Source organism: Carcharodon carcharias, assembly GCF_017639515.1.
Source record: "Carcharodon carcharias isolate sCarCar2 chromosome 24 unlocalized genomic scaffold, sCarCar2.pri SUPER_24_unloc_2, whole genome shotgun sequence".
Lineage (NCBI taxonomy): Eukaryota > Metazoa > Chordata > Chondrichthyes > Lamniformes > Lamnidae > Carcharodon > Carcharodon carcharias.
Window position 1 is genome coordinate 272998 of NW_024470595.1, and position 10559 is coordinate 283556.

Sequence of the window (10559 nt, forward strand, 5' to 3'; positions counted from 1 at the left end):
TGTGCAGTGAGTGTATGTGTATGTGTTTTTGGATGTGTGTTGGTCTGCATGGGAGTGGGTGTGGGTGTGGGATTGAGTGCATGTGATTATGTGTGTGAGAATGGATGGGTGAGAACATGGCTGTTAGAGCATCTGTGTTTGGCTGTGTGAGTGTGTGTTCATGTGTGTATATGTGTATTTGTAACAAGGAAGGAGAGATAGAGTGATTATTCTTATATGCGTGTGCGTGTTATTGCGTGGGTGCATGTGCGTGTGTGTGCAGGTGCGTGAATGTCTGTGTGTGTGTATTTATGTGTTCGCGTCGCCTGTGTATCTATGTGTGTGAGTGCATGTTTGTGTCTGAATTAATATGTATGTGTGGGCGTGCGTGCTTCTATGTGTGTGTGTTGTGTAAGTGTGTGGGGGCATGTGCATGTATGAATGTGGCGTGTGTGTTCTGTGCAAATGCATGTGTCTATGCGTCTGCATGTGCATGTCTGTGGCTCTGTGTCTCTGAGTGCACACGTGTGTGTGTTTCTGTGTGTGAGCTTGTATAAGTGTTTGTGAGTGTGTGTTTGTGTGAGTTTTTCTGTGATTGTGTGCTTGTGTTTTTTTATGTTGTGCTTGTGTGCATTGTGCATGTGTGTGTGTGCCTCTGCTTGTGTGTGTTTTTTTTTTCTCTCTGCTCATGTGCGTCTCTGTGCGTTTTTGTCAGACAGAAAGAGTTTGAGAGACTTTTTTTTGTGTGTGCGCATTCAAAAGACTAAAACATTTATTAAACAACAAAAGATGAACTACATTACTATACTCCTTTACCCACACCGCTGCATTTACATATATATACAGGTTTGTGTTAATCACAAAAGTTGCAAAACCTATCTTTTACTCAAATTCACATGAAGTAGACAGTTCATGTGAATTAAAAGGCAGCCTGTGGTCAGGCACATCATACTCTGAAACAAGTGACCGATGTCACCCTTACCAGGTTTTATGGATCTCCCATTAATCCACCCAGATTGTGGTTGCATCTTGAGACAACGGGCCTCAGTAAATATTGTCTTTCACACAAGTGTGTCCAATCTTCACTCTCCAAGACATTGCCTTGGAAACCTTCCCCAAACTGATGCTTCCTCTGAGATGCCTTCTGCAAGGTTCACCTCCAGTGTTTCAAATCTTCCTTCCGATTTCCTTATCCCCTGGGCCACTACATTCATTCAAACATTCTCTCATGGCCTCAGCTGTGAATAGTACCACCCCTTCACTTGCCAATAGCAAATATTTGCAGCCCTTCAATTGCCTCTTTGGGCCTTCTGGCATCTCAACCTTTATAGCTTCAGATCGAAGATTTAAACTTTAAGCCTGGTGCCTTTAGAGTCTTAGTCAAAGAAAAACAGAGTTATAAAACACAGAAAGAGTCCCTTCTGCTCATAATGACATTGCCAGCCATCAAATACCTAGATATTCTTATACGGTTTTCCAGCACATAGCCCGTAGCCTGAGTGCCATGGCTTTTGACGTGCGCATCTAAATGCTTCTTAAATTTGTCAGGGTTCTTACATCTACCACATCTTCTGGCAGTGTGTTCCAGATTCAACACACCCCCTCAATGAAAAATATTTTCCACAAATCCCCTCTGAGCCTGTTGCCCATTACCTTACATCTACGCCCCCCCCACCCCCCCCACCCCCCCCCCCAACCACCCACCCACCCCCACCCCCCCACCCCCCCCACCACCACCCCCAGGTCATTGACAACTTCATGAAGTAGAAACATTTCTTGCAACATATATTATCTATGCCCCTCGTTATTTTGTATACCTCTATCAGGTCGCCCCTCAGTCTTCTCTGTTTCTGAGGAAAACAATCCTAACATTTGCACTCTATCTTATAGCTGAAGGCTTAAGCCCAAGCAAAGTTCTGGTGAATCAACCATGCCTCCTCTCCATTGCAATCACTTCCTTCCTATTATCTGGCGACTAGAACTGCACACAGTACTACAGTTGTGTTTATAAAGCCCCAACAAAACCTCCCTGCTCTTATCTTCTATGCTTCAGCTAATAAAGGCAATGTGCCATCTGCATTCTTAACCACATTATCAACAGGGTTGATGCCTTCAGTGATATATGGGCATTTGAAATTCTCTCTGATCCTCTTTAATTGCTAGGATCCTATCATTCCTTCTGCATTCCCTTGCAGTTTTAGCCGACTCAAAATGCATCAGCTCACAATTCTCAGGATCAAATTTATTTTGCCAATCTCTGCCCATCTTAACAGCCCTGTATTTCCTCATGTAATCTAAAAGTTTCCTCATCACTATTTATAACACAACCATCTTTTCGCCTCATCTGCGAACTTACTGATCATACCTACTATATTCAGGTCTAAATCATTAACGTGCACTGCAATAGTAAGGGTCCTAGGACCGATCCCAGTGGTACACGACCATCACAGTTTTCCAGTCGCGGATTCGACCATCACACCCTCCCTCTGCCACTAAGAAATGCTGGATACAATTTATCAAATTTTCCTGGCTATCATGGACTCTTACTTTTTGCACATTCTCCCATGCGAGAACATGTCAAAAGACTTACTGAAGTCCATGCAGCCCACACCAACTGCACGACCCTCATCTACACACCTAACCACCTCCTTGAAAAAATTGAATCAGATTTGTTAGACATGATCTCTCCCTATCAAAGCCCAGCTGAGTACCCCTGATTCTCTGCCAATCTCTCTTACCTTCACTTAATAGGGCGATTTCCCAGGTTAATCCCTCTCCATTAACTGGAAGATCTTTTTGAAGTTTTTCTCATGTACATCTCCCCTGGAATCAGCAACCCTTTTCTTATAGGTTGAAACATGCTCTCTGGCCCCTTGCTCCAGCATCTCTGGCATCCTGCTTCAGTCCGAACTCAAACCCTTACCTTTGTGTTCCTGTGGGAGGGGCCTGCTGATCTGGATCGCTGCTGCTAGCCAACAGCCCAAATTTCCCTACATTAATAAGCGTCAAGTCATTAAATTGTCATTAGAAATGAAGATACGTTTTTATAGAGAAACTAAAGTTCAACTGAGCACTTTGTCAAACACAGAATGTCCATCCAAACGTAAACTATGAAGCTAAACCTAACTTCTAACACTGATAGCTAGTCATGGAACTTTCTTGGAGTATTTCCAAACTGTGTTTGTGCATGTGTGTGTGTTCTGAGGGTGTCAGTGCATGCGTGTCTGTAAGACAGCTTCCGTGTGAATACTTTGAGTATCTGCGTGTGTGTTTGTGTATGTGTATGTGAGTGAACTTCTGCATTTGCCTGTGTGCACATATGCGTGTTTGTGTGAGTGCAAACGTTTGTTTGAAACCGTGTGTGGTGTTTTGCCATTACATGTTTGTGTGGCCTTGCGTTTGCTTGTGTTTGTCACAGCGTGTGTGTGCCTGTGTGTGTGTGTGTGAAAGCATTTTGAAATTAACTAATTCATTTATTATGTTTTTTTTTACGGGACGTGGGCTTCGCTGGCTAGGCCAGCATTAATTCCCATTTCTAATTGAGCTTGCGGTGTCTGCATGTGGCTCTGTGCGCGTGAGAGAAAGAGAAACTGTCTGTGAGAGTTTGTGAGTGTGTATGTCAGCAGAGAAGAGGGATAAAGTAGAAATTTTCCTGTATCTCTTCACTGTCTGTAATTCAACCAGTACGTCTGTTTTTTCCCAATCATCCTCAACTCCCTGTTACTCATGACTTCTCCCATTCACTCATGAGTCCTCCCCTTATCCCTTCGCTCCCATTTCAAATTTAGCCCCGCTATTATGTCTCACTCCCCATCACTGCTCCCTCCATTCCTTCCCCACCTCTAGTGTTTGTATTTAATCTCTAATGTCTTACAATGTATCAGAGAGCTAATTGTCTGTTATTTCATGACGATGGAATTCAATATGTGGCAGGGTCATGAACATTTTTGAAAATATCAACAACTCCTCATTCAAAATTAACTTCTTCCACAAGCTGGTATATAATATATTTTTTGTTTCCATTCCTTGTAGTAAACATATTCACAATCGCGACCCATATGTGCATACCTGTGGTCTTACCAAATGTATAACTTGTTACCTGGTTGCCATGGCAGTGGCGGATCTACTGGTCATTATCCTGGACCTGATTTTGAAACAGATCCGGATTGTTTTTCTGGAACATTTTCTTTTCCTGTACTCCTTCCCTGTGTGTAATATCCACGCTGTGCTGCTTTACGCAGCCACTGTCTGTTCTGTCTGGTTCACCGTCACTTTTACCTTTGATCAATTTGTGGCCATTTGTTGCGCAAAGCTTAAAAGTAAATATTGCAGTGAGAAAACAGTGACTGTGGTTCTGGCAACACTGACTGTGCTGAGCTGTTCAAAGAACATCTTATGGTATTTTATGTTCACAGGTCTGTATCAGCTGGTCAACATCCCCGGTTTTGTTTTGTTACAACCGATGTTTAGTGCTCTCCGTTCTGGGGTACAATCGAGTTCCACCAGCTTATCCAAACCCCGGGTCTTCCTTTTGTCCTGATTTTGCTGCTGAATGTCCTCACTGTCAGACACACTTTAGTGAGCAGCAGAGTCCGCAGGAGAGTCCGGGCTCACAGCAGTGGGGAGAGTCCCAGGGACACAGAGATGGAGGGCTGAAGGAAATCCATTATTTTGCTCTTTGTGATATCGGCGAATTTCATCCTGTTGTCGTCACCCTTAACAATTCATTCTATATGGAGCCGGATGTATGATTTGGGGTTTGAAACTGTTTGGTTAGATAACTTTGCTGTGGAATTGGGCTTAATGCTGAACCTCCTGAGCAGCTGCACAAACAGTGCTATTTATGCCCTGACACAGACTCCGTTCAGACAGCAGTTGAAGAATGTGCTGAAACATCCTTTGACTCCAATTCTACAGTTCAATCAATCACGAGAAGAACTTAAAAAATGACAGTTCGCATTGGACGGACTCCCGATGCATTATGGACAGGCCTTACTGACTGCACAGAGGAAAAAACATCACCACCAAACTTCTCTTCCCTCTAGTTGGCCTGGCTGGCTTTCCATGATGGACACACCTCATTTATGGGACAAAAAAAATCAATTTGCTAAAACTTCTGCCCTCCTATTAACCAGGTCGACTATCCATCATGGATGCCACTCATAGATTGGGCTGAATAATGCAGCTGTAAACATCACTAACTTCTAACTGGCACGGCTACCTGTCTATCATGAAGGCCGCTCACTGATTGGAGAGAAAAGCCCACCTCCTAAAAGGTCTTCACACGTCCCCTCCCCGCTCCACGATCCCCATTCAGCTGGCTGCCTGTCGATCATGGCTATCCCTCACAGATTGCACTAAAACAAAAACACTTCCTAACATCTCTGCCCTCAAAATGCGAGGGTTGTCTGCCATCTTGTTTAATCCTCACTTACTGGACATAGATAACCCACCACCTAACATTTCTGCCCTCAGATTGGCCAGGGTCTATCCATCATGGATACTCCTCACCGATTGGAAAGAGAAACCCACCACTGATCATCTCTACCATCCCATTGGTCAGGGTGTCTTTCCATCATGGATGCCCCTCACTGATTGCACAGAATAAAACATATCTTAACAGCTCTGCTGTCACGTTCACCTGTCCATCATGGACAACATTCACTAATTGGACTGAAAAAAAAATAAAACACCTCCAAACATCGCTGCCCTCACAATTGTTGGGCTGCCTCTCCATTAATCATATTCTCATTAAGTGGAAACAGAAAACCCACCTCCAAACATCTCTGTCCTCCCATTGGCTTGGGCAGGGCCATCCTTGACAACTCCTCACTGATTGGACAAAAAAAACTGCCTCCTAACGCCTGTGCCCTTCCTTGGACGGGCTGCTTATTCATTACTGTGAAATCTCATTAAAGACATAAAATTCACCTGCTAACATATAAACACTCACAATGGCCTGTCTGCCTGTCCTTCATGGATTTCCCACACTAACTGGGCAGAAAACACAAACAAATCCAAACAGCTCTGCTCTCCTATTGGCTGGGTTGCCTGTATATCATGGACAACCCTCAATCATTGCACACAACCCACAATCCTGAACAACCGCACCGCCAACACCCCTCACCCCCACCACTACCCGATGCTCTTACACACTCTCACCACATTGGAGTGGGATGGGTGCTGCAAGTATATCAGCGCGTTTATTCATGCTGTTCGGACCTGAATGTTAGGAAGGCAACTCCCAGAAAGCACCAGTGTGACGGTCAGAGGAAGTGAAAGCATATGGAAGCAGTGAGGCCAGAGTTAATGGTTAACAGAGTTGGCGTCATTTAAGGGTCATCTTTGGTGGTTCATGGGAAATGGGAGGAACAGAAAGAGAGAGGAAGAGATAGGGATAGATAGGGAAGGAGAAAGATAGGGAGGGAGAGACTTAGAGCCAGAGAGTGAGAAAGATATAGATAGAGGGAAATTTAGAGAGAGGGAGGCACATAGAGGCAGAGATGGAGGTGGAAGTATACAGTGGGAATTGGAGAGAGAACGGGAGATGCCCAGAAAGATGGAAAGACTGTGAGCAGGAGATGGCCATTGGGTGGGGTTGGGGGGGCGGGTGGAAACAGAGGCTGGGAGTCAGAGTAGGAGAGGAATTTAGAAAGCAATGGAAAGGGAGAGATCGAAAGAGATAGAGAGGGAGAGAGACAGAGAGAGTGAGCGGGACAGAGAAAGAGAGAGAGAGAGCGGGAAAGAGAGAGGGAAACAGAGGTGCCGTGAAATGGAGGCATAAGGACAGTCATAGGGACATAGAGAGAAATAATACAGAGAGACAGAGAGAGAGAGGGTAGAGGCTAAATGAGCAACAAGGAGAGAGTAGGAGAGGCAGAGAGAAAGAGAGCGACAAAGAGAAGAGGGAGTTAGAAAGGGACTGAGAGGTAAAGAGTAGAAGAGAGTCAGAGAAAGAGGGAGAGATGATTAGAAAGATGGAAATGAAGAGAGAGGGTGATGGTGGGAAGGCGGGAAGGAGACAGAGGGAAAAAGTGGAAGCTGGAGGAAGAGAGGGAAAAGCGGTGAGAGATGGGGAGATGGGTCCATTGAGCAATACATGGGGATGGAGCAACAGAAAGGGGGGAACGGAACAGAAGAGGCAGAGGTAAAGATTCGGCGAGGGAGAGGCAAGGACAGAGAGTGAGAGAAAGAGAGAGAAACTGATATATAGATACATAGTTAGAAATATTGATAGATAGATAGATAGATAGATAAATAGGTAGATAGATAGATAGATAGATAGATCGATAGATAGATAGATAGATAGATAGAGGGAGCAAGGCAGAGAAAAACAGTTGGATAGAAAACATGAGAGGTAAACTGAGAGAGTAAGAAAGAGAGAGAGAGAGAGATGGTGATAGGGATAGATCGGGATGGAGAAAGACTAGAAGAGACTGAGAGCCAGGAAATGGGATGGATAAAGATAAGGCAAAATGTAGAGAGAGGGAGACAGAGAAAGGCAGAGTTGGAGGCAGAAGTACACAGTGGGGTTTGGAGAGAGAACCAGAGACGCTGAGAGAGAAGGAGAGACTGTGAGCTGGAGAGGGGGACAGGGTATGTGAGAAACAGATGTGGAGTGACAGAGCGGTAGAGGAAGTCAGAAAGGGATGGAGAGGGAGACAGAGAGAGAGAGAGAATTAGAGAGAGATACATCGAGAGAGAGGGAGATATATATCTATATATATATAGAGAGAGAGAGAGAGAGATAGATAGATAGGGAGAGATAAAGACAGAGAGATAAAGAAATAAAGACAGAGAGGCAGGGAGAGAAAGAGATACAATGCCTGACATAGAGAGAGAGATAGTGGGAAAGAAAGAGAGAGAGTCAGAAATTCAGAGATTGGGTGGGAGACTGAGAAAGAGAGATAAGGTGAGAGTGCCAGTGGGATAGTGAAAGAGAGCTCGACAGGAACAGAAAAAGTGAGAGAGAAGTAGGAAAATGGGTAAAGAAATAGGGTGGTGGATAGAGAGGGAAAGAGAAAGGGAGAGAAGAAGGATTAGCGATGCCATGGGAGATGAAGGGATAGAGGATGGCTCGGGTAGAGGAGGAGACACAGGGAGGCTGGAAATGAGACACACAGAGGGAGAAACAGAGTGGGGGACGTAGAGTGGGAGAGACAGAGAGAAGGAGATGGAAAGTAGCAGGTGGGAGACAGAAAGAGACAGAGGGAGTGAGATAGAGAGACAGAGATGGAAGCAGATAGATAGAGAGAAAAAGAGGGAACACACAGAGAGAGAGATCTAGATGGAAGCAGAGAGAGAGAGGGTGAGAGAGAGTGAATGACAGAGACCATGGGAGACACACACACACAAAGTGGGAGATAGAAAGAGGGAGAAAGAAAGAAAGAGATAGATAGATAGATAGATATATAGATAGAGATCGAGAGAGAGAAACAAAAATGGAGGGATAGCTGGAGATGGTGAGAGAGAGGGAGAGGGCGGGATCGAGAGAGAGACAGAGGGGGAGAGAAATGGAGAGTGAGAGAGGAATGGAGAGAGACAGTGGGATACCAAAAGCTTGAGAAACCGAGAGAGTGATAGACAGAGAAACAGAGGTAGAGAATGAGAGAAAAAGAAGGATAGAGAGAGATGTACAGAGAGAGAGGTAGAGGGAAAGAGAGAGAGAGCGAAAGCAAGATATAGAGTGTGGGAGAGGGAATGGGAGGAGAATGATAGGCAGAAAGATCGAGTCAGAGATAGAGAGACAAGAGAGAAAAGAGGGGGACTGAGTGTAAGAGAGAAGTGGAGAGAAAGAAAGAGAGAGAGAGAGAGGGGCAATAAGAGAGAGCAAGATAGAAAGAGGGAGAGACAGAGACAGAGAATAAAGAAAGAGAGATGTAGAGAGAGCAAGAGAAAAGGAGCGAGAGACAGAGAAAGGGAGTGGAAGATAGAGAGAGAGAGAGGGGGGGTGATTGGAGAGCATCTTTTCCACCAATGTGGTTGGGATTACCAACCCTCCGTGATTGTTCTTGGGATTCCACGAATTAGAAAGAGATCGATCACAAGGATGTGAATAAGAGGGCGAGAGAGGGGGTTGGAGAAAGTGATGGAAAGACGGGCAGAGAGCAAGAGAGAGAGAGAGAGAGAGAGAGGGAGAGAGAAAGAGAGAGAGGGATAGGGACATAGTGATATAGACCATGAGAGGCAGAGAGAGTAATAGAGAGAGAGTGAATGAGAGAGTGAGAGGGAGAAATGGAGAGAGAGGGGGAGAAAGACAGGGAGGGAGACAACGTGAGCAAGATAGAAAAACAGATAGACGGATTTGAAAGGAGAGAGGGGTAAATGGTGAAAAGGAGGGCAGGAGAAGGAGAGAGGCAGTGGGCGATTGAGGGAGAGCTGGATGCACAGAGAGGGGCGGAGCGACGGGAGCTGGAGTGGAGGCATGGGGATTGATCAACAAAGAGGGAGAGACGGAGTGAGAGAGAAGGCAGAAAGCGACGGACAGGGAGAGGCAGACGGAAACAGAGATAGACTGAGGAAGAGGGAACGGAAAAGATTGATAGAGAAACAGCAAGATGAATGATAGATTGAGAGAGATGGGGATGTAGAGGAGTGAGAGGGAAAAGGGAGAATGCAATAGAGAGACAGACTGAGGGCCAGAGACATAGAGAGGGACATAAGGAGAGAGAGAGAGAGAGAATGAGAAAAAGGCTAGAGAGGAACAGCGAGAGTGAGTGAGAGAGAGTGAGCAGACACAGAAAGAGTGAGAGAGAATTACAGGCAGGGAGAAAGAGAGCGAGGGACTGAGTTAAGGAGAGAGGGAGAGATGTATAGAGATAAAGGAATATGACGAGAGAGATGGAGGCAAAAAGAAGGAGAGAAGGACACGGAGGGAGATGGTGGGCGATGAAGAGAGAGAGGGAGACGCAGGGAGATAAGGGGAGATGAAGAGCTGTAGCGGGAGATGTGTAGAGGGGGCAACAGAGAGGGAGAGATGGGGCAGGAGAGGCAGAGAGAGAAGAGACGGTGAGTGAGAGGCCGAGAGAGGCAGAGAGAGAGAAAGATAGAAAAGATAATGAGAGAAAGAGGGGGACAGAGATGGACAGAGAGAGAGAGAGATAGAGACAGACAAAATGAGAAAGACAGGGAGGGAGAGTCGGAGAGCCAGAGAGAGAGGGAAACATAGTCTTAGAGTCATACAGGTCTACAGCACACAAAATGCCTTTCGGCCCATCGAGTCTGCACCAGGCAAACAACTACCTAACTATCCTCATTTCATTTACTAGCAATTGGCCTATAGACTTGGTTGCCATTTCATAGCAAGAGCACATTCAAATATATCTTCAATGTTTTGAGAGTTTCTACCTCCAATACACTTTAAGGCAGTAAGTTCCAGATTCCCACCAACCGTTGGGTGAAAGAAATTCTTCCCTAAATCCCCATTTAATCCTCCTTCCCCTTACCTTGAATCTATGCCTCCTGGCTATTGACTCCACTACGAAGTGCATAAGTTTGTTCCTGTCTGCCCTATCTATGCCCCTCATAATTGTATACACCTCAATGATGTCCCCTCTCAATCTGCTCAGCAACAGGGAAAA